General features: G+C 43.2%; 1 protein-coding gene and 1 non-coding gene across 2 annotated transcripts in view; one reads left to right on the forward strand and one right to left on the reverse strand.

The window, feature by feature from the left end:
• SPON1 (spondin 1) overlaps positions 1–25,757 on the reverse strand; it is a 310,921-nt gene that overhangs the window by 63,201 nt on the left and 221,963 nt on the right. The window lies entirely within an intron of this gene.
• Positions 17,089–17,160, forward strand: TRNAC-GCA (transfer RNA cysteine (anticodon GCA)). Its single transcript has one exon. It is a non-coding gene; the product is annotated as a tRNA-Cys (tRNA).

Below are 25,757 nucleotides of genomic sequence, written 5' to 3' on the forward strand. Positions count from 1 at the left end.
CAGCAGTACAGTGTTCAGTCTCCACAGAGGCAGATGGCAAATGCCCTTGTTCCGTCACTGGCAATGCTCTAAGCGCTAGTTCGTAGTCGACAGGGCCCCCTTGTGGTCATAAATTCTGCCGTACTTGGGGAGGCATTTCATGATCATTTTGTCCCAAGTTGCTAGGAAGGCTCATTCCCAGTTCTGAAGAAGGTTTCTGCTGATAGGCCATTCAATGTGCTATTAATGGACGAAGTCTTCATAGTCAAAGATCTCTGGATACCTGTCTTCTAGTTGTGGTCCAGGAAAATATTCACTCTCATTGCATCTTCCCGTATCTGGAGTCACACTATTACAATCATTGATCATGTATTGAGCTGTACATTTGATCAACAGCTTCAAGTCTAGTTATCATTGTTTCCATTGGAGGCGCAGTCATACACTTGGTAATAAAAGAGACAATAATCTTGTAAAACAGGTAAACTACAAACAATATAGTTAATAACATTAGTGGAATTCTAAGTAAATATTTCAGCTGTGAGCCTCCCACACCAAACCAGTTTTTTAAAAAGACCATCAGGACTAGGGAATGGGTCACTTAAGGAGGAAATCTGATTTCTCATATGGTTCACCATGTGTGTTACGTTAAAGGATTCATCAGGTATGAAAACGCAGCATTCAGTTTGAATTATGGAACTGGTACCCCCCTGAGATGCTGCAAGGGTGCCAAAGGCCATGTGGTTTTGTAGCGCCGCTTTTCTCATCATAGAGATCTCAGAGTGCAGTAAACTAATAGCCTGGTTACTATCATTTGAAACTTAGTGAGTGAAAGTTGTTAATGCTTCACTATGGCCAATTCATCCTCCAATCCCAATGAAGACAAAAAATAGCTGCTAAATTGTCATACCAGTAGAATGCACATGTCTTGACTCATTGAGCTCACATCAATGTTAGATTGGCTAGAGTTACCTCTAATTGGCTACCTATATGACCTTGAGTTCACGGGAATCCCAGGCTACACCTGTCTATCAGGAATAGATAGAACAGGACTGAATTCTCTTCTAAAATAAACTTCCTAGAAGGTATCTAATCAGAGCCCTGGAGGGGGGAAATTCAACAAGGTAACCCAGAAGTACTAGACACAGGTAATTGGCCACAAACCCAACTGGATCATCTTTTAAAAGAAGCTGTTTGCCCTCTGTTTTCATTCCCTTCTTCATTTCCTGCTGCTTGGGAAGAAGTAACAACTAGAGCACCTGTCTTGGACCCAGATGTGGGAGCCACGTGCAGAGCTTGGTGGAAACAGACCACCAACGTTGTGTTACTCATCATTGTGACTGTTATGTGCAAGGGAAGGAAACTTCTATCTGATTTAAATCTGCATATCTTTGGTCTCTTTATTACAACAGCCTAGGTTTTATCTTATATGTGGACCCAAGATGACCATCAGTTTTCCACTGTTCCCATTACATAAGATGTGGGGGTCTGCTCCCCTCCTCTTGAATATAGGGATATTTGTGATGTCTTTGGCCAGTTTCTGAGCCCACGCCTTAAGAAACAGGCAGCTTCTACTTTCTGTCTTTTGGAACACTCTTTGGGAAACCCCTAACTAATCATATAAGAGGTTTGACTCCCTGAGACCACCACTCTGGAGGCCATGTGTAGGCACTGTAGTTGACAGTCTCAGGCTTCCAAAAACCCCTCCAAGGTCCCAGACATATGCAGGGTACCATCTTAGACTCTTTAGACCAGCCTATCTGTTGACTGAAAATTATGAATAACCTGATCAAGAGTACTCTGAGCAGAAGAAATTAGCCAGGTTGTCATGAGGAAGACAATATGTGGAACTACTATACTGACCTTGTGGCTATGAAGAGAGCCATTGGTGACACTTTAAAAATGGAATTATTTATAATAATCAAGATATGGAAGCAATCTAAGTGTCCATCAACAGATGAATGGACATGGTGTGGTTGTTGTTCAGTCGCCCAGTTGTGTCCGACTCTTTGTGACCCCATGGACTGCACCACACCAGGCCTCTCTGTCCCTCACCATCTCCCAAAGTTTGCCCAAGTTCATGTCCACTGCACTGGTGATGCCATCCAGCCATCTCATCCTGACATCCTCTTCTCCTTCTGCCCTCAATCTTTCCCAGCATCAGTGACTTTTCCAAAGAGTCAGGTGTTGTATCAGAGAGCAAAATACTGGAGTTTCAGCTTTAGCATCAGTACATCCCATGAGTATTCACAGTTGGTTTTCCTTCAGATTGAATGGTTTGATCTCCTTGCAGTCCAAGGGATTCTCAGGAGTCTTTTCCAGAACCACAGTTTGAAGGCATCAATTCTTTGGTGCTCCACCTTCTTTATGGTCCAGGTCTCAAAACCATGTGACCACTGGGAAGACCAAGCCTTGACTATACGGGCCTTTGTGAGCAGAGCAATGTCTTTGCTCTTCAACACACTATCTAGGTTTGTCATAGCTTTCCTGCCAAGAAGCAAATGTCTTCTGATTTCATGGTTGCAGTCACCACCTGCAGTGAGTTTAGAGCCCAAAAAGAGGAAAATCTGTCACTACTTACACATTTCCCCCCTCTATTTGCCATGAAGTAATGGGGCTAGATGTCATAATCTTAGGTTTTTTTTTTAATATTTAGTTTTAAGCTGGCTCTTTCACTCTCCTCCTTCAGCCTCATCAAGAGGCTCTTTAGTTTCTCTTCACTTTCTGCCATTAGAGTGGTATCATCTGTGTATCTGAGGTTGTTGATGTTTCTCCCACCTATCTTGATTCCAGCATGCAACTTATCCAGCCTGGCATTTCTCATGATGTGCTCAGCGTATAGATTAAACAGAGTGACAGCAGACAGCCCTGCTGTACTTCTTTCTCAAACTTGCACCAATCAGTTGTTCATACAGGGTTCTAACTGTTGCTTCTTGACCTACATACAGTTTTCTCAGGAGACAGATAAGACAGTCTGGTATTCCCATCTCTTTAAGAGCTTGCCACAATTTACTATGATCCCCACAGCCAAAGATTTGGGCCTAGTAGCTGAAACAGAGGTAGATGTTTTTCTGGAATTCCCTAGCTTTCTCTATGATCCAGCGAATCTTGGCAATTTGACTGCTGGTTCCTCTTCCTTTTCTAAACCCAGTTTAGATATATAGAAGTTCTTGGTTTGTGTCATGCTGAAGCCTAGCATGCAAGATTTTAGGCCCGACCTTACTAGCATGGAAGATGAGTGTGATTGTCCGATGCTAGCACATTCTTTAGTACTGTCCTTCTTGGGAATTAGGGTGAAGACTGACCTTTTCCAGTCTTGTGACCACTGCTGGGTCTTCCAGATTTGCTGACATATTGAATGCAGCACCTTGATGGCATCATCCTTCAGGGTTTTGAATAGTTCTACTGAAATGTTGTCGCACCCACTAGCTTTATTAACAGCTGTGCTCTCTAAGGCCAGTTTGACTTCGCTCTCCAGAATATCTGACTCTGGGTGGCTGACCACACCATCATAGTAATCTGGTTCATTTAGATCTTTTTTGTACAATTCTTCCATGTATACTTTCCATTTTTTCTTGATCTCTTCAGCATCTACTTGGTCCCTACTGTTTTTTGTCTTTATTGTACCCATCTTTAGGCAAAATGTTCCCTTGATATCTCCAATTTTCCAGAAAAGATCTCCAGTCTTTCCCCTTCTGTCGTTCTCTTCTAGTTTCATACACTGTTTGTTGAGGAAGGCCTTCTTGTCTCTCCTTGCTGTTCTTTGGAAATCTGCATTTAGTTGGATATATCTTTCCCTTTCTCCCTTGCTTTTTGCTTCTCTTCTTTCTTTAGCTATTTGTAAGGCCTCCTCAGATAACCACTTTGCCTTCTTGCTTTTCTTTTTCTTTGAGATGGTTTTGTTCGCTGCCTCCTGTACACGTTATGGGCCTCCATCCATAGTTCTTCAGGCATACTACTTACTAGTTCTAATCCCTTGAATCTATTCATTACCTCAATGGCACCCCACTCCAGTACTCTTGCCTAGAAAATCCCATGGACAGAGGAGCCTGGTAGGCTGTGGTCCATGGGGTCGCTAAGAGTTGGACACGACTGAGCGACTTCACTTTCACTTTTCACTTTCTTGCATTGGAGAAGGAAATGGCAACCCACTCCAGTGTTCTTGCCTGGCGAATCCCAGGGACGTGGGACCCTGGTGGGCTGCTGTCTATGGGGTCGCACAGGGTTGGACACAACTGAAGCGACTTAGCAGCAGCAGCAGCAGCATGTTCATAGGGGATTTGATTTAAGTCGTATCTGGCTGGCACAGTGGTTTTCCCTGCTTTCTTTAGTTAAAACCTGAATTTTGTTGTGAGAAGCTGATGATCTGAGCCATAGTCAGGTTCAGGTCCTTTTTTTTTGCTGACTGAATACAGCTCCTCCATCTTCAGCTACAAAGAATGTAATCAATTTGATTTCAGCATTGGCCTTTTGGTGAAGTCCATGCGTAAAGTCATCTCTTGTGTTGTTGAAAAAGGGTATTTGCTATGACCGGTGCATTCTCTTGGTAGAATTCAGTCAGCCTTTGCCCTACTTCATTTTGTTCTCCAAGGCCAAACTTGCCTGTTTCTCCGGGTATCTCTTGATTTTCTACTTTTGCATTCCAATCCCCAACAATGAATAGAACTTTTTTTTTTCTTTTTTTTTTTGATGTTAGTTCTAGGAGGTTTTCTAGGTTTTCATAGAACTGGTCAGCTTCTTCAGTATTGGTGGTAGGGGCATAGACTTGGATTGCTGTGATGTTGAATGGCTTGCCTTGGAAATGAACCGAGATCATTCTGTCATTTTTGAGGTTGCACCCAAGTACTGCATTTCTGACTCTTGTTGACTATGAGGGCTACTCCATTTCTTCTATGGGATTCTTGCCCACAGTAGTAGATATAACGGTCATTTGAATTAAATTCACCCATTCTAGTCCATTTTAGTTCACTGGTTCCTAAGATGTTGATGTTTATTCTCACCATCTCTTGCTTGACCACATCCACCACATTCATGTTTAGTCCATGAATCAAGGTAAATTGGATGTGGTCAAGCAGGAGATGTGTGGTAAGTGTATATATATATGTATATTCTCTCTCTCTCTCTATATATATATATATATGCTACATATATACCACTATATTTGAAAGAATCTGCCTGCAATGTGGGAGACCCTGGGTTGGGAAGATCCCCTGGAGAAGAGAATGGCTACCCACTCCAGTATTCTTGCCTCTAGGATTCCATGGACAGAGGAGCCTGGTGGGCTACAGTCTATGGGACTGCAAAGACTCAGACACGACTGAGCGACTAACACTTTCACATATACCACTATATATATATATTTATGAAGTTTTGCCATTTTCAATATGGAGGGTATTATGCTTAGTGAAATGTTAGAGAAAGACAAATACTATATGTCATCACTTATACGGAGAATCTAAGAAAATAAAACAAACTAGTGAATATAATAAAATAGAAACAGGTTCACAAATATAGACAACAAACTAGTGGTTACCAGTGGAAAGAGGGAAAGAGGAGGGGCAATAGAGGGGTAGGCGATTATAGGTACAAACTACTCTGTGGTACTACAAGGATATATTGTACAGTACAGGGAATATAGTCAAGATTTTATAATAACTATAAATAGGGTACTGGCTTTAAAAATTGTGAATCACTATGTTGAACACCTGGAACTTATATAATATCATAAATTAACTATACTGTAATTTAAAAAATGTCAGAGTGGAAAGATGTAAGTGTCCTAGTCTCTGATAACATTGATGAACCCCTGTTTTTCTACCTGTCTCCAGATTTCTCACTTAGTATGCTGTGCGTGTGTGCGCTCGGTCGTGTCTGACTCTTTGAAGCCCATGGACTGTAGCCCACCAGGCTCCTCTGCCCACGGAATTTTCTGAGCAAAAATACTGGAGTGGGGTACCATTTCCTATTTCAGGGGATCTTCCCGCCCCAGGGATCAAACCTGCGTCTCCTGCATTGGTAGGCAGATTCTTTACCGCTAGTGCCACCTGGGAAGCCCCCTCACTTAGTGAGATACTACTCTGCTTATTTAACTTATATGCAGAGTACATCATGAGAAACTCTGGACTGGAAGAAACACAAGCTGGAATCAAGATTGCCGGGAGAAATATCAATAACCTCAGATATGCAGATGGCACCACCCTTATGGCAGAAAGTGAAGAGGAACTAAAAAGCCTCTTGATGAAAGTGAAAGAGGAGAGTGAAAAAGTTGGCTTAAACCTCAACATTCAGAAAATGAAGATCATGGCATCTGGTCCCATCACTTCATGGGAAATAGATGGGGAAACAGTAGAAACAGTGTCAGATTTATTTTCTGGGGCTCCGAAATCACTGCAGATGGTGACTGCTGCCATGAAATTAAAAGATGCTTACTCCTTGGAAGAAAAGTTATGACCAACCTAGATAGCATATTCAAAAGCAGAGACATTATTTTGCCCACTAAAGTCCGCCTAGTCAAGGCTATAGTTTTTCCAGTAGTCATGTATGGATGTGAGAATTGGACTGTGAAGAAGGCTGAGCGCTGAAGAATTGATGCTTTTGAACTGTGGTGTTGGAGAAGACTCTTGAGAGTCCCCTGGACTGCAAGGAGATCCAACCAGTCCATTCTGAAGGAGATCAGCCCTGGTATTTCTTTGGAAGAAATGATGCTAAAGCTGAAACTCCAGTACTTTGGCCACCTCTTGCAAAGAGTTGACTCATTGGAAAAGACTCTGATGCTGGGAGGGATTGGGGGCAGGAGGAGAAGGGAACGACAGAGGATGAGATGGCTGGATGGCATCACAGACTTGATGGACGTGAGTCTGAGTGAACTCCGGGAGTTGGTGATGGACAGGGATGCCTGGCGTGCTGGGATTCATGGGGTTGCAAAGAGTCAGACATGACTGAGCGACTGAACTGAACTGATAGATCCATATTGTTTAAGCCACTCCCAGTTAAGTTTTGTTACTTATCGGTGATGACATTCTAAAAAAACATATTCCCCCACATCCTAAATCCGAGAAGGAGTTTGTTACAGGGACAAGAGGATTTGGGTAGGCTTGAAACTATACTCTGACTTCTTTAATAAAATTGCCAGTTGGGAATGATGCAAGGGTTCAACCACCATGCCTGATTTATCCTGAGGTAGTCTTCTGAAGTTCTCTTAGAACTTAATGTACAACCTCCAGTTATTCCAGCCTGGTGATTGGCAGAGAAGATGGAATTCCATGGCATACCATCTCACCTGCTTCCCCTTCCTCTCCCTTCATCTCACCTGGGACCAGAGAGTGAAGGAGAAGCTGGACTCTACCCCCATGACTCCTGGATGGTAATGAAGGGAGTTCTTCCAGCATCTTCCTCAGTGTAAGGTTGGTCTGGCTAGGGATTGGGGCTCTAAGGGGAGAGGATTGGAGTTGACATTTCTTCCCTCAAGACAACATGGAAGACAAAGCTAAAACTCAAGGAAGAGCACAGAACCAAAACGTCAAAAAGATTAGCTTTAAGCCAAACTTTGGAATTTGTCATATTGAGAAGGGCCAGAGGCCATCTAGGAGAGAGGACTTGGGACTGGAAAATGCAATGAGGGATAGGCAAGCCAACACAGGTGAATCAGACACATGTTTGTGTGCTTGTGTGCACATATGTGGCCAGCAGAATAGCTCAGGATAGCTGCTTGTGTTTGCTGACATCTGGGGCATGGGTGCATTGGGAGGCTCTCCTAAAAGTATCTGAGGTAACATCTGCTCCTAGGAAGCCTATTTATGCTCCAAAATCCAATCTAAACACAACCTGATCATGAAATCCTTGCAGATCCATCCAATGGGTCTGCGCTCTTCCAGAGTGTGGCTTATAACCTAATGATAGCATTTACTTCAATTTCCATTGCATTATAGCCAGTCAATTATTTGGCCATTTCCTCAACTGGATGGAAGGACTTCTGAAGGCAGGGATTATTCCTTAATTCTTCCCTCATAGCCTATGTCACAGTACTTTGTACTTAGAAAGTGATTAATAAATTTCTTTTAATTACTATCATTAACCTTTTGGCTTTTTGTGTGTATGTGTGTTGACATATATAAACAGATTAGCAATGTTTTTTTAGTAGTACATTTTTTCTAAATGACAGAATAAACATAGAAATTCATCACCAAGGCGCCAAGATAAATCTTAAGCAGAAGAGTTAAACATATTTAAGAAAAAAGAGGATAGGAAACAAGAGAGGGATTCGGAGGCTGAAAATTTCTCTGTCTTAGAAAACAGCTTCAGGCAAATGAATGCCCTCAGAAAACTTTATGGGCCTTTTAGTACAAAGTGATTTCTGATCATTTCCCTACAGTGTCTCTCTTATTTGGACACAGAGTTTCATTTATTAATCAAACATAATTGGGCTTCATTTCAGAAGGATGAACAAAGCCTGTTTTGTGGTCCTATTCAAAAGCTGGGTTTAGTCTGGGTCAGAGTGTTTGTCAGCGTCTGTTTCCAGGCCCTGAGGGGTTGGATGCTGCAGCAGGACAATTGGGGCTCCGTTGGTCAATTTCCTACTCCCCAGAGCCCTTGAAAGGGCCTCTCCTCGGCTTTGGAGCCCGTGTTCACTGACTCTGAATATAAGGCCTGCACCTCCACACCCACTCAGCACGCAGGGTCCAGCTGGCCCCTTATCAACTATGTCATTTCCCACAGCACTGGCCCTTCTTCTACTGAGCTGGCCTTAAACCCCAGCTCAGATACCCAGGGACCAGGGCTGGTGTTTTGTTTTGTTGTGTTTTGTTTTAAAAACCCTTCAGTGCTTATGGGTTGCTTCTGAAAATACTGAAGAGACTCTGAAAAATAGCCCATGCAAATATAGTTTGGAAGAAAAGAGAAAGGAGACAATATTAGAAAAGAGAACATGTTATATCTTCTAATTATTGAGGATGGGCACTGTGCTATGAACTTTACATATATTATCTGTAATCCTAAAAGCAACCTGAGAGGTGAGTAACCTGACACCTACTTACAGGGAAAATGACGTCAGAAGTTAAGTTAGAGGGACAAACACAGAGCTAAATTAGTGGTGAAAGCTGATGAGAGTTCAGGTCTGATCTTACATGTGAAATACAAAGAAGTCAAACTACTTACACGGGAATACTATGCCTAATTACAAGCTAATTGACTAAAAGACTCAGTGTGTGCGTGTGTGTTAGTTGCTCAGTCATGGTTGACTCTTTGCGACCCCATGGACTGTAGCTCACCAGGCTCCTCTGTCCATGGAATCTCCAGGAAAGAATACTGGAGTGGGTTGCCATTCCCTTCTGCAGGGGCTCTTCCCAACCCAGGGATGGAACCCAGGTCTCCCGCAAGGCAGGCACAGTCTTTATCATCTGAGCCACCTGGGAAGCCCACAAGCCTCAATATTTTGGTGATATTTTAGAACACAAGTATGAAATACCCCAAGTGAAATAATGAGGTAGGAAACTCTATTAAATCAGTAACAGAGAAGGAAATTTCAAAAAAAATTTCACAATACCCCCCAAAAGCATGGCAACCAGACTTAATGAATTCCTTTAAACTCCTAAAGAACAGATGATTTACAAGCTGTGCTAACTGTATCAAAACACTGATGAATCTGGACTTGAGCTAATGTGTTCTACTTGATTAATTTGATCTTAAGGTTACTCTAGGGATGCAGGAAAAAAATCAGTAGAAGAAAATCTATTAACATTAGATAATACAACTCATCTCAATATATATCCAAAGAGAGACTGACAAAACCTTTATTTTGAGTAAAATAAAATCACTACCTTAACTTGATAAGCATACCTATTTAAAACCATGAACCAGTAATGGGATGATACTAAAAGCTTTTCTTTCAAAGATAGGCCCAAATCAAGAATACTACTACCATGAAAAGTAATTAGACCAATTGCAAAAATTATAAAGAACAATAACTGCTGGAAAAGAAGAGAAAAATATTTATAAAGACTTTGCTGTAGACTTGGAACTAAATAAAGTTTAGAAAGGGGACAGATTTGGTTTTCAAATAAAAAATCAGTAGCATTATTATATGCAATATATTACTATATACTCTGTACACTGCATTATTATACACAAGCAGTAAACAGCTAGAAATCATACATGTACAGTGATATAGAATATAAGATGCTAAGAATGCACGCAATGACTTAAGCACAAAGACAACGCAATTTAAATCAAAATCACTACTTTTCTCAGACTTTGGCAAAATGATTTTACCACTTTTTAGGGAAATAAAATGGAAAGAATTTGAGAGGATATTTTGAGAATGAAGACCTCTAATTGGAGATGACTAGCACTATAAATTCTATATATATCACAAAGGAAAAAAAACCCTATGTATTTCTGACAATTTGATATATGATGAATTAAGGCAGAAGTTATTTAAATATCATTTATATCTAAACATGTACAAAATATGCTCAAATGAGTAAGAGTCAATATTTATTTTTTAATCCGTAAATGAAAGAAGACCCAAGGTTGCAACAGCTCTTGGGAACTATAAGAAATGAACTGTGAAGACCTTTCAAAGGCTTGAAGCAACAGGAGAAATACCAGTGGAAGAGATCAAAAGATTCAACTGATTAATGTTTAACATATTTTAATCATAAAGATACAAGAAATGAAAGAAAAAGAGCATATTGAGAAAATATTTGCTTCAAAATAGTACAATCAGAAACATATAAGGAACTTGCTAAGATCAACATGAGCATGTTTATTTCCAGAAAATTCATGGGTCGGAGGATAGTCAATGCAGCATTATTTCTAAGAGTATAAAGTAAAAAGTTGTTTGAAGTAATGGAAGACTTGAGTAAATTAGAATCAATCAACTTAAAATTTTTTCACTTAAAATGGTAACTATAAAAGATATATCTTGCATGGTGGAAAAATACTTATGGTCTGGTGTTAAGTGAAGAGAGAAAATAGAAAATGGTGTGTGCAACATGACTGCAACTTCATAAAAACAAGGATGAATGTGCTCCAGACCTGGAAAGGAGTTTATAAAAATGAACACAGCTGTTACAGGACTGGTTTGGGGGTGAGTTTTGAGTTGTAAACTCAAATGACAACTGGGATAAGGCAGATGAAGATAATAGACAAAATACTAAGTGATAGGAACGACGGTGAACTGAAAAGAGGCTCAGTCAAAGGCATTCAGAGGAAAAAAAAAGCAACCAAAACTGAAACACGAAACACTTAGACACTTAGATTTTAAGGGACCTCTTTGATTGCAGCAAAGTGTGTGGGGCCCAGGGCCACAGCTCTTCCAGCCAGACTCCATGGAGACCTCTCCCTCAGAGGTGCTCATGGAGAGGTTTGAAAGCCCTGAACAACAGGAAGCTGCAGAAGGATATTAAGTGGGAAAATGACTCAGACAGATTAGTAGGGTCACACTATGCATATTTCAGTTCAGTTCAGTCGCTCAGTCGTGTCTGACTCTTCACGACCCCATGAATTGCAGCACGCCAGGCCTCCCTGTCCATCACCAACTCCCGGAGTTCACTCAGACTCACATCCATCGAGTCCGTGATGCCATCCAGCCATCTCATCCTCGGTCGTCCCCTTCTCCTCCTGCCCGCAATCCCTCCCAGCATCAGAGTCTTTTCCAATGAGTCAACTCTTCGCATGAGGTGGCCAAAGTACTGGACTTTCTTTAGCATATTTAAGAGACCATTATTGTCTGTGAGCCTTCAGCTCGGGACGACTGTACAAAATTTCTGTTGACATTCTTGTAATCATTATTTTTACAGAAAAGAAATTCAGATCCAAACAGAAGCTCTTAAAGGAAGTCATGATCTTTGTTAACACAGAGTTCCTTGAATTGGTTATAGATTGTGGCTCTGGCTCTGTATCTTTGAATTCCTTCTGAATAGAGCTGTTTGGGAAAATGCCAAGCTGCTATCTAGTGGTGAGTTACAAAGGTACGCCTCCATCCATCAAATATTTATCAAGCTCCCACTGTATGCCAAGCCCTAGAGGAAGACAGAGGAAGAAAGAAATCAGACCCGGACTCTGTTTCCCATGAGTGTAAAGACTGGTCCAAGCTTCAGACACACATCATTATTCCATGTGCCTCAGTCAGCACATAGGCAAACAACTGTGAGAATAGGGCTGATTGCTGAGAATGAAGGAAGAGTAGCGCTCCAAAGGCAAAATTTGAACTGAGTCTTTAAACAACAGTACAGACCTACCCGGCAGAGAGGAGAGAAGGGAGAAAAATCCTGGCAGAGGTCACAGAAGGGAGTCTTGACAAAGGAAGAGAAAGGAACCTTGCCAGGAGTGACTGGGCGATAAGTGTGCCCTGGGGGGATGTCTAAGAGGTAGATAGGATACAGAACACTGAGGATTTGCCTAATTTTATCCTCTAAAGTGTTAGTCCCTCAGTTGTGTCTGACTTTCTGTGACCCCACGAACTGTAGCCTGCCAGGCTCCTTTGGGAAATCCATGGGGTTCCCCAGGCAAGAATACTGGAGCAGGTTTCCATTTCCCTCCCCAGGGATCTTCCTGATCCAGGGATTAAACCTGGGTCTCCTGCATTGCAGGTAGCTTCTAGGCTTTTCAAACTTTGTTTCTAATTCACAAGACTCTTTGCTGAAAGTCCTACTTGGAAGCGAAGTCTACCTTGCAGAACAGATGAAAGAAGAACTCTGATAGAGCAGAAGGCTTGGGACCAAGAACCACACCCCTGCCTCTCAGACCCCCAAGCCTTAACTTGATGCCCCACAAAGCACTTATAAAATCACAGCTGTAGACCATAGGAGTCACACAAGAATTTCAGACAGGGAATGACCCAATCAGATTGGGCAGGGTTGAGCTATGAGAAATTTAACAGACTGCTATCATACTGAAGATAAGCCCTTGGCAGTAACAACCTTGGATTTCTGATTTCATTGTCTTTGTACCTGAGCTGCTAAGCATTATGGATTTTGGGCTTCTTTGCTATATTGCTGGAATGACTGCTCCAGTTTTGAAAAGTGGAGAGGAAAAGTCCTCTATATTAATGCCTCATTGATGCCAGGGACTCAAAAGTAATGTGTTGCTGGACATTGCACATTCTGGCCAATCTTTTCTTTTTTATAAAAATCTCTGGGCTGAGGTAGTGAATTTCACATTCATTCTTAGAATCTGGGCAACAAGGGAGCTGAACATCACTTTCTTCCTCAGCCCTCTCTGAGGTGTGAATCTCTTCTTTGAGCCAGTGGGCACTCTAAAATAACCTGGGTTTATGTTGGCTGGGAGCAGGCTTAGGAGTTTACAAATTTGTTTTCCTTAAAAACTCAAATTCTCCATCTCCTGCCTCCATTCTGGGTGACTGTGAGTGACTGGGTGTCTGGCACAGTGCTTTTTGGACTGGACATCTGGATGTATGGTCATCATCTCTTAAGGACATTTATATCACACGTTTCTCTTTCAGAGGATAAAATACGACGATGCCTTTCAATAAAGCAGGTGCTGCTGCTTCTTGCCAAATCCTGCCTTGGGTATTAAAAGCAGCCCAAGTAACGGCAAGACCCAGCAAGTGCCAGCAGCTATGTGCCTGTATGTGGGGGGTGATAGAGCCAAAGCAAATATCTTGCTGGAGAGGTGATTAGGTGATATTAAATGTCAAGCTCTCAATGAATTACTCTCAGATGTTTCATAAAAGAGAAGCATGGTCTTGTCTCCACTGCTGCTGTGTCAAACAAAAACATTTTTTGGTCTTCTTCTCTTGCGGAGATATATAACCACTACCTTCTGATTTTGGATTCATTCTAAGGAGTCAGAGAACCTCCTCCTAATCAGGAGTTCATGGGCCCTGGCGGAGTGAATGAGGAGAGTTTCCGGGTAGTTTGTCTCCTGTAGTCTGGCATTTATCTTTTTGCTGTGCTGAAGGGTAGATCGAGGCTGATTAGAGACACTTAGCATGAACACAGCAGAGAGTGACGGCACCGCAGCGTCCAGATGAGTCAGTAGAGAGCAGTGCCAACACCTCTGCTTGACTCTGCCCGGTGTAATCAGTGATATGGCGGAGCCCACGGTGAGATGGCCTTGAAACTTGCATTAAAGGAAAGATTACCCTCTGAGAGCTGAATGAGTCAAATAATCGATGATATTAGCCACCTGCAGAAATCGTGGTGAAAGATGAATGTTTCCCTAAGGGTTAAGCAGGAAGAACAGGATCCCGCATGATTGAAAGTCAAAGAAACTGAAGGCTAATCAGTGAGTTTGGCTCAAAAGGGAATAGATTAGCCAAGGGCCATGGGGGAAGTTGTGGGGGCGGGGGCTGCTGCATCAACTTGACAAACAGTCCTGGAGACGGACCTCAGTACAGTGTGCTCCAGCCTGGGCAAGCATGCACCCGGCTCTGGGGGCGTGAGAATCCTCACCACTAGACGATGTCATCCCCCTCCTTTCCCACCCTTCTTCCTTATTTTCATTCACCACAGAGGCTCTGAGCACAGCTCTGGCCCACATACTGTCCTAGGCATGAGATGGGTGCAAGGAATAGGACAGAAAAGTCCTTGTGCTCATGGAAGCTGCACAAAACAATAAACCAAGGTACAACATCATTTCAGAGAGTAATATGCACTCAGAAGAAAATCTAAAAGGTGCCTAGGGAAAGGGAGAGAAGGACTTTCTGAAGAAAGGACGTGAGGCAAATGGCTTCCCAAGCCTCACCCTGTCTGAATGACGGAGGCTTGGAGACTTCCTCCCTCCCTTTGCTGGGAGGCACGCTGATGACAGAGGCTGCTGTGCAGGTCCTCACATCCCGAGAAAAGGATGCTCCAGAGAGCAGATGGGAGTGCTGGCTTGCTGGCTAGAGAATTCCCTCACTGTGAATGGAAAATCTTCATCTGGTGCAGGCATGAGGCTTCGAGGAGGCTGGGCTGCCTGACACACAGCAGACACTCAGTCAATGTCATTTATGATCATTCCCATTGCATGATGTTCTGAGAGCCCTCCGACACCCCAATGGGTGTCTCTTCATTGATTGACATTTGTGAACGGATGATATCTTTGCCTCATGCTTGATTCCTGTACTGTTCAATTAGAGCTCTCAATTTAGGATTATTCCATATTAGAATCTAATCTTGCGAGAAAATCACATTTAAGGGAAATTCATTCCATTTAAGCTATCTTTTCAAACAAATCAATCCAATGAAGAATTTATCCATTTTGTAGGTGGAGGAATAATCTTGTAGCTTAATTATAAGAAAATGAGCTAAACATATTAGAAAAAATACTTTCTCTATTATCTCATTATCTGTGTTCCCAGTGAATTTGTTGTTTCTCCTTTATTAGAATTCATTACGTGATAGTCACCTACTAATGAAGCCATAACTTAATACTGGGTATATTAGATTTTGTCCTTATAATAATAATCATTTCTTAAATCCTTATATGTATTTACTCAAGTGTATATATATCATTTAAAATTCAAACTAATGGTATGGAATTGGTAGTTTTATGATCCCCATTCAATAGATGAGGAAATTGAGACTTCAAAAAGGTGGGTAGCTTCTCAGAGGTGCCAAAGCCAGATAGTAAGTGGCCATGAGGGATTCAAACACAGATTTGTTTCATTTCAGAGCCCACACTCTCAGCCACCATCCTGTAGAGTACCCTCTTTTAGAATCTGGGAACACTACAGATTTCCATGAATCCTTCATATAACTTTAAAGCAAATCACCAGAAGTGAGAATAAAAAATCAGCCAAAAGATCTTTTTCATAAAGACTTTTCAAATACATGAAGTCAAGAGTGAAACCTCATAGAAGTTATTAAATGGATGCTAAAAATGTTTTCTTTTTTATGGCTTTGATGGAAAGGAAATGACTATAGCTCCAATTTTACACCTTTTCTTCCTTCTTCTCTTCCTTTTGCAAACATCAAATATTGGCAAATTCCCAAGATGCAAAACACTGTGCAAGGCGCTGAGGTCTTAAAAATTAATAATGCAAAGTCTCAGGTCTCAAAGAGCTAATATTCTAGTGCACAAGGAAAGCTATACCCTTGAGTGTGCTATTAATTTGAGATAAGCATGGAGCCATACATGGGCTTAGGGGAGGAACATGTAAGACTAGGGGTGTGGATGGAGCATGGATGACTTCCTGGAAGTGATGGTTCTTGAGCTGTGTCTTGAAGATGCTAACTGTGTAATGCGAGGCAGGGGAAAGAATTCAAGGAAAAGAGAGCAGTGTGTGCAAAGGCACAGGGGCGGCAAGCTGTTGCAGGATGAGTTGTAAGCAGCTTGGAGGCTGGTGCACGGGGCACATGTGGTGACTGGGAGGGAATGAGGCTTGAGATGTGCACAGGACAGACCAGGGAGAGACATGTAAGCAAGTTCAGGGACCTTAGGTTTTATGCTGTACGCCAGAGATTCTCCACAGGGAACTCAAACACTCCAGAGTGATGAGGTTAGCAGCATCGAAGGTGGGGGAGTCAGCTTACTATGGACATGATGACAATCACCCAGAACCTAGCTGAGTAAATGGACCTCAAAATCCTGCATGCATGTGAGCAAACGCACCAGCAGGACAAAAAGGTGAACAATCACTGCTGAGAATAATGGGAAAGCAGCGGTGAATTTAAGCAAAAGAGTGACACGATCAAAATTGTGTTTAGAGAGCCCTTTTTAGGGCTTCCCTGGTGGACCAGTGGTTAAGACTTCACCTTCCAATGCAAGGGATGAAAGTTCAATCCTTGGCTGGGGAGCTAAGATCTCACACGCCTGGCAGCCAAAAAACAAAACACGAAACAAGCAATATTGTAACAAAGTCAATGAAGACTTTAAAAATGGTCCACATTAAAAAATTTCAAAAAAAAAAAAAAAGCTCTTTCTAGCAGAAGGATGGAACATGACTTACAAGGGTTCAGAGTGGGGCAAGGGGAGCATGAGAAGAGGCAGGAAGTGAGGATGGAGGAAGGGGAGAAGCTGGGAGGTTATTGCAGTAGTCCAGGCAAGAGGTGATGAGGCCCTAATCAGGGAAGAGGCAGAGGAGAGGGAGAGATGGATCCAAGAAATAGTTCAGGATTTAGAACTATTGTTTAGAACCTGTCCCAAGGTTCAGGGAAGGTAGAGACTTCCCTGGTGGCTTAGATGGTAAAGCGTCTGCCTGCAACGCGGGAGACCCAGGTTCAATCCCTGGGTTGGGAAGATCCCCTGGAGAAGGAAATGGCAACCCACTCCAGTACTGTTGCCTGGAACATTCCATGCACTGAGAAGCCTGGTAGGCTACAGTCCATGGGGTGGCAAAGAGCTGGACATGACTGAGCAACTTCGCTTTGCTTCATGTCCCAAGGTTGTCAGCTATTGTGGGTGTGAAGGAGAGGAGGGGGTTTGAATTGACCACTTGATATCTGGATTGAACACCTGGGTGGGGCAGTGCTATTATGAAGGAAATTTTTGTATAGAGCAGAGTAACTGTGAAGACACTGGGGGGACAAAGTTATCCTGCCTGCCCTAAGAGGTATATGGAAAGCTAGCACCTATATGCCTCCCTAACGTATCTAAATGGACTGAATATTTTCACCTAATTGTTACCTTCAGATCAAGCTTATGCACTATTTATTTCTGGATCACACATGCCCAGCCCTGGGCTGACACTTCGGTTCATAGTAAATTTGTATAAAAGGAACCCTTCCTTCCCCCCTTCACTACCCTAACAAAGTAGTGGATTTTGTTTTGAGTTTTTGTGCTGGAAGAGTCATTACTGACATCAGTGAGATATTCGATTAAGTGTGAAACTTGAAACAAAATTCACTGAAGTCCTGAGACCAATTTTAGCTGGATTCTTTGTTGCCTTTTGGAAACCTCTTTATTGCCTTGCTTGTGACAGTTTTACAACTAAAACAGAGCATCTTTTCTCCTTTAAGTTTCAGCTTTCAAAAGAAGTGAAAAAAGGCAAATGTAGCAAATAACCAAATAAATAATTTCATTTCAAAACAGGCTTTGTGTACACAAAGTTACATAAAGTGGCTTTAAAAAACAGATGCCTTTAAATGGAGACTTGACATTACTGCCTCAGTGCCGAGGAGCGCTAGAGCTGTAGCATGCCCACCTTGTGAAGCCGTGCCCAGGAGTGTGCTGGGGCCCCTTCCAAGAACACCAGCATGGAAGATACCACCTTTACGCAAAGCCATGTGTATGGGGACTTGATTAGGCAAGACTTGATTTCAATCTTGCAGACATCCACGAAGCACCTATCACGCTTGTTATTCAGTTGCTAAGTCATGTCTGACTCTTTGTGACCCCATGGACTGCAGTATGCCAGGCCTCCCTGTCCCTATCTCCCGGAATTTGCCAAGTGAGAGTTGACCATAGAGAAGGCAGAGTGCCAAAGAATTGATGCTTTTGAATTGTGGTGCTGGAGAAGACTCTTCATAATCCCTTGGACAGCAAGGAGATCAATCAATCTTACAGGAAATCAACCCTGAATATTCATTGGAAGGGCTGAAGCTGAAGCTCCAATACTTTGGCCACCTGATTTGAACAGCTGACTCATTGGAAAAGACCCTGATGCTGGGAAAGACTGAAGGCAGAAGGAGAAGAGGGCAACAGAGGATGAGATGGTTGAATGGCATCACCAATTCAATGGACATGAACTTGGGGAAACCTATCATGCTAGATCCTGGTCTATTAGCTTTCATACGTATCATCTTTAAAACAAATCTGTTAACATTTATCCAACTTATAAAGCCTCAGTATTACGATAGTATGAAGTACAATGGAATTTTGTACAATAGAATATTGCTCAGCCATAAACATGGCTGAGCGACTTCACTTTCACTTTTCTCTTTCATGCATTGGAAAAGGAAATGGCAACCCACTCCAGTGTTCTTGCCTGGAGAATCCCAGGGATGGGGGAGCCTGTTGGGCTGCCATCTATGGGGTCACACAGAGTTGGACACGACTGAAGTGGCTTAGCAGCAGCCGCAGCAGCAGCAGCCATAAAAAGAAAGAAAGAATGCAATTTGCAGCAACATGGATGGCCCTCGAGATTACCATACTATTGGGAAGCTGTTGAAACCACCCACCCCTGGGCAGGTCCCCTTGCTTGAGGTGTCTCACAATAGGAGGTCCCAGTAAGGAACATGGTGCTGCCACCAAAAACCAACCAGGAGAATTTGGGAGAGGCCAAGAGAGGGAGATGACCAACCTTCCTGAGTCCTTCTTGTTGAAATCCACCATGGCTAAGAGATACATGCACCATCAGGAAGGACCCTGAAGCAGAGTATGGGCCAAAAAAGATGACTGGCGAGAGACAAGCTGGGAACTAATTCCATCATCAGCACCTGAGACTGTGAGCCACGTGGCAGAGTAGTTCTCCTGAGTTCCCTTACTCCCTGCTCTCCACCAAGGTGCCCCTTCCCAACAGAGTCTCTTGCTTTCTCAGCACGTGTGTCTCCCCAGACGGTGCATTTCCAAGTGTTGGACAAGAGCCCACACTTGGGCCCTGGAAGGGGTCCCCTTTCCTGCAACAATACTAAGTGAGGTAATCCAGACAGAGAAAAGCAAATATCATATGATATCACTTACACATAGACTCTAAAACAATGATACAAATGAACTTATTTACAAGATAGAAATAGACCCACAGACATAGAAAATAAATTCATGGTTAACAAAGAGGAGAGGAAAGGCATAAATTATGAGCTTGGGATTAACAGATACACACTATTACATATAAAATAAACAACAAAGACCTACTATATAGCACAGAGAACTTATTCAGTATCTTGTAATAACTTATAATGGAAAAGACCCTAAAAAAGCATATATGTATACATAAACTGAATCAATCTGCTGATACTTGAAACCCTATAAATAAAACTATACTTCAATAAAAATGAATAAAATCGGATGGAGTAAAACATTAGGTAAGCACCCACCTGTGGTTGAGCTTCAAAGTGAGAGCTGTCTAAAGCCAAGAGGTTTTTAAACCCAGTCATCTGCATTTTTACTTTCCTTCCTTCCACTCAGCTCAGTGATTTTCAAACTTGAATGTGCTCAAGAACTCAAGGTCATACACATAAAACCACATATTCTGTACTTAATAGGTGATTTCAGGGACTTTAAGGACAATTATGACTATGTGTGATTTTTTTACTTTATGCACCAATTTTAGAGTCTGACCTTCACCCATGCAGGGATGCTCCTTGTCATCATTCTAGTTTTCTGCAGGGTGGCATGGGAAGTTAATTAAACAATTGCTTAAACTCCATTTTTAAGCAGAATTGGAAGGCTAGGAGCCTTGTGATGTTAGTTTGGAGAAAACATCACCTATCCCCACAAAGGGAGACTGTGCTCTCAACGTAGGGGGCACCAGTTTGATCCCTGGTCAGGGAACAAAGATCCTGAATCCTACATGGATGTTGCAGCCAAAAACCAACCAACCAACCAAAAAATCAACCCAAATCCTCAAATCCTTCTTCTGGGTAACATTCTTCAATGCTGGCCACACTCACACTGGCCTTTCTACTGCCTCTGTATGCCATTGACTCTGACTTCAGAGCCCGCTAAAACCTGCAAGTTATTTTTATGCTCAAGACTGTTCTCTGATCTTATAATCTGTGCTCTTGTTCTGGGGCCCAAGTGTGGGCCTGGGGTCTCACCCTCAACCACAAAGCGTTATAATCATGAACTGATTGACCTGCACTATGAAGAAACCCATGGTATCACAGTGTGTTTGATTGTGGGCTTGGGCTGTATTATCTTTAATGATTCCTGCTTTTGTCCTTTGACTTCAGGCTTTTTCCACTCACTTCTGTCTTCACTATTAATAGCCCACAGTCTTTTAACTCATAAATAACTTTCATCTCATTAGAGAGCTGAAAGTCTGACATTTTTATCACTAGGTATCTTCAGACTTACTTGTGATCAAATAGAAATGACTTCATTAAGTGCTCTGGCAAGCTGATTGATCAGAAACAGCCAGTTTTTGAACTTTGTACGGCATCTATTAGAAGTGTAATTTAGCACTTGAATATAAATTTTTATATTTGCGTCATTTTAAAGAGGGCAGAGTACATACTTTAGAGGAAAGCATTTTTTCTAGCTACTTAGCAGCAGCATGTGGTGAAGCAGCTAAGTCAAATGACAACACGTACAGCAAGCATCATTAATCTCCACCCCTCTTGTTCACCACGGAAGACATTTCAATGCCTCAGTGCCTTGGCTGACAAGGGCCATGATGTAAACATTTCACGTAGACTGTGCCCTCTAGTGTTTTCAAGGATTCAAACATGCTTTCCTGTCTTTTGTCATTCACTGCTGCTGCTGCTGCAAAGTCACTTCAGTCGTGTCCAACTCTGTGTGACCCCATGACGGCAGCCCACCAGGCTCCCCCGTCCCTGGGATTCTCCAGGCAAGAACACTGGAGTGGGTTGCCATTTCCTTCTCCAATGCATGAAAGTGAAAAGTGAAAGTGAAGTTGCTCAGTCGTGTCCGACCCTCAGCGACCCCATGGACTGCAGCCCACCAGGCTCCTCCGTCCATGGGATTTTCCAGGCAGGAGTACTAGAGTGGGGTGCCATTGCCTTCTCCCTGTCATTCACTAAAGGGAGAATAAATATTTATCTTAGGAGTGTCTTTAAACACAGGATTTCCCTCTAAAATAACACCTACATTAATAAAAGAAAAAATAGTTATCAATCTGGAATTATCACTGGAGCTAATATTTCACTCTAAATAATTTTTAGAAGAATGCTTTTACTTTCAGTTTGATAACAACTAACTCACTTGGAAGCTAATTTAATTATGATGTAATTAGCTTACCAGAGGAGAAAAGAAGACAAAATAGATATCTTTGCAATTGGTATTTTGTAATGAACGAAGTGAGTGAGTAAATTGCATACACTTATTTGTGCTGCCTAAGGCAGTCCCTGTGTCTGTGGAATAGACCTGGATTCTCCTGCTTTCCCACTGCTTTTTAGCAGTTTTCTACAAGGTTGGCTGTGGGTGTTTCCCCTTGGAAATTTATCTTGAAGCTTTGAGCTGGTCCTAAACTTTAAACTTTTAGTGGCTGACATTTGCCATTGAAGTTTAACTGGCATTTATCACGTTAGCTGAAGGATACTGGAGACTGTCAGGTTACTGTTAAAGCCCAATGGTATACGATTCATCAGTACCCACATGAAGAGGGATCCAGAGCTTTTGCTAAATACCCTAGAGGTCAGCTACCAATGGGAAGGTTTCCTAGGCATATTCTGCCTCACCAGTGAGGGGTGGGCTTAAGGCTTCCCAGGTGGCACTAATGGTGAAGAACTCACCTGTCAAAGCAGGAGACATAAGAGATGTGGGTTGATTCCTGGGTCGGGAAGATCCCCTGGAGCAGGGCATGGCAACCTACTCCAGAATTCTCATCTGGAGATCTGGTCAGAGGAGCCTGGTGGGCGATGGTCCATAGGATCACAGAGTCGGACATGACTGAAGTGACTTAGTGGGTGGGGAGATGCAGACTGGAGGCAGGTGAAATTCGTCCTTAACCCAAAGGGCTAGAACCACTGACCTGTGCTGGGCAGCGGGATGAGGGGGCTCAGAGGGGGCTGCATATAGAAGCTTGTTCTTGAGTGATCTCAATAGGCCTGAAGAACTTTCTCAAGGAGGTTCCTTGGGCAGGCTCTGCAGTAACTCAGCTTCAATAGAAGCTCAGCAGGGTTCCTTTTGAAAACTGATGTCTTTTGGAAGCACTGCTTTGAGTCTTAACTGGAGCACCACTTAGGTAAGCAGGAAATTTGGAAAGCCACTAATGGCCACTGCTGTCAAAGACTTTTTGTGGGAATCCTCTGAGGAGATCCTGTGATGAACAAGACCTCACAGTCTGGGCCGCCCTGCTGTGGGCCTCCTTGAGTATCAGAGAGGACGGGACAGATCAATGGGATATTTTAGAATCTCCTCACCAGGAAGAAAAAGGAACAGTTTTCCATCAGGATAGGGATGTGGTAGGAAACCCCAGTGGTACCCAGTTTAGTACAGATACCTTGAATTATTTCACCCAGCTGAAATAATTTCACCCAGTAGATTCTTATCTGAGGACATTGCCTGAGTAGCAATGAGATTCTGGACATGCATTTCCCCTATTTACCACCTTCTCATATAGATGGTGGCCTCCCAGGTGGCGCTAGTGGTAAAGAACCCTAGTGCAAGAGATGAAAGAAATGCGGGCTAGATCCCTTGGTTGGGAAGAACCCCTGGAAGAGAGCGCGGCAACCCACTCAAGTATTCTTGTCTGGAGAATCCCAGGGACAGAGGAGCCTGGCAGGCTGTGGTCCTTAGGATCGCAAAGAGTCGGACATGACTGAAGCAGTTTAGCACAGTACACAGCATATAGACAGACCAATATCCTCTGTCTCTTCTTCTAGGGTTGGAGATAACACACAGCTTATTCTTACGAGAAAAATCTGAGAGCAGATCCCTAACCAACACTCCCTCAGGGCTTCCAGACACCATCCCTCCCCATGCTTTGGAGAGAGTGTCCCGCTCTGCTCTGCTCGCCTGACAAAGACCAGCAGGGGGTGGGAGAGCACCCTCCTTCCCAAGCATCTCAAGGAGCAGCCTTTTGGGGACAAGACACACCAAATGTCAGTTCACTTAGAGTAAGCATTAAGGCCACATAACTCTATTTCTGAGGCAAGCAGGGCCTAGGCTTGTGCAGTGAAAAGGCCTTATTGTAAAAGCCTCCACTCTGTACTGCTCACCCAGTGGGGTTGATTGAGAAAAAGAAATGTGCTTTCAGGAAGCAGAACTGAGAGCTCATTTTTTCCTTTCACACCTACAATGGTTTTCACTGCTCTCCACAGTTAGGTATAAAACTAGGACTGTGAACTGAGCTAAATAAGTAAGCAATGTGGTAGGCGCCAGCAGCGTTTCCCTGGTGGCTCAGCGGTAAAGAATCTGCCTGCCAATGCAGGAGGTGCAGGTTTAACCCCTAGACTGGGAAGATCCCCTGGAGAAGGAAATGGCAACCCACCTCAGTATTCTTGCCTAGGAAATCCCAAGGACAGAGGAGCCCGGCAGGCTACAGTCCATGGATTGCAAGAGAGTCAGACATTGTTTAGTGACTAAAAAATACCACCACTAGCCTCAAAAGTCCTGGAGCAGGATGACATGTATGTATGTAGGCATGCACGCATGTATTCTTGTACCAATGCCTCCTGGGCCTTGCGCATGTTCACAAGCTATTGCTGATGAAGTTCAGAGTGTGATGTCTTTAAGGTTGGGGTGGTGTGGCAATGGCAGTGACGCTAAGCCCTTCTAAGTAGACCCCATCCTTGCGGAACCATCCTGATCATTTCCTAGGCCTTATTGCCAGCACTCCTATCTCCAGTCTTGGAATTTCAGAGTCCCCCTGCCCTTGCCTTGTTTGTGACTTCACGTATTGTTGACGCTACTTTTCTTCTATGCTTGTAGCACTCAGTTCCGTTCAGCTGCTCAGTCATGTCCAACTCCTTGTGACCCCATGGACTGCAGCATGCCAGGCTTCCCTGTCTATCACCAATTCCTGGAGCTTACTCAAACTCATGTCCATCGTGTTGATGATGCCATCCAGCCATCTCATCCTCTGGTGTCCCCTTCTTGTCCCACCTTCAATCTTTCCCAGCATCAGGGTCTTTTCCAATGAGCCAGTTCTTTGCATGAGGTGGCCAAAGTATTAGCGTTTCAGCTTTAGCATCAGTCCTTCCAATGAATATTCAGGACTGATTTCCTTTGGGATGGACTGGGTGGATCTCCTTGCAGTCCAAGGGACTCTTAGTGCTTGTAGCACTGGCACCATTGAAATTCTTCTCCAGTGTCTGACCTCAACTGTGTCCAGAATTTGGCTTCACTACTCTTTTTTGGAGCCAACAGTCCAGAGACTTACTCTGCTGGGGCACAAGTTTAGACTTTGTTTTCCATGTTGTCATTTATCTGGTTTTTGTTTAGTAGCTATAGGCATTTCACTTCAGTTTCTTCAAATTCCCCTAGTGAGCCGGTGGGCATTGATTTGGATGCCTTTAGTCTACTTTGTGAATTCCTTAAGGTTCATCTATTTGAATATTCTTCATCACCAGCATCTCTGGTTTGATTTTTTACCTTGACTATGAATTTTCAATTTATCCTTTGACTTGGATTTCTGGCCTTGATCTTGATGCTGGGTCTCCTTCCTTTAGGGCATCCAGTCCCACCAACTATCCAAACACTGCATCCTCTGATGAGAAGCACCTCTCTCCCAGGTCCTGTCTTTGTCCTTAGGGCACCTGTCCTGGCACGGTCTTGTTTGCCTGACTTTCATCAGCTGTCTATGTGATTTGGAGGAAGGGATGCAGTGCTGGAGAATGCCTGGACAACGGTCTGATGAAAGGCCTTTGCTGTCACCCTTTCTGCTCAAGTCCTCTGTGCCACCTTGAGCTGCTGGTCCATCATAAGGCAGAGGAGCAGAGCAGCCTCCGGGGTCCTTTCTTTCTTGCTTCCCTGTCTACGTAGGGAACAGAAGACATACCTTCCTCCTGTACACAAGGAGGTCCTTAAAATGTTGACCCTGCAACCGATATCCTATGAGCCATCTATTTTGGGCAAGGAAGGCACTGGGACAGGGTAGTGAATGTGAGAGAGCCTGCCCTAGCAGAGCCCCAGTAAGAAAGGATTCCATCTTCAGCAACTACCCACCCCTCCCACTTCCGGCCAAATAATAATATTTCAACTTCCTAATGACACATTGTTTTCTACCCTCAGTTTGCTGCTAACACTTTATCCGCATCGCTACCTACCAGGTC

This window comes from Capricornis sumatraensis, chromosome 16 (assembly GCF_032405125.1).
Source record: "Capricornis sumatraensis isolate serow.1 chromosome 16, serow.2, whole genome shotgun sequence".
Classification (NCBI taxonomy): Eukaryota; Metazoa; Chordata; class Mammalia; order Artiodactyla; family Bovidae; genus Capricornis; species Capricornis sumatraensis.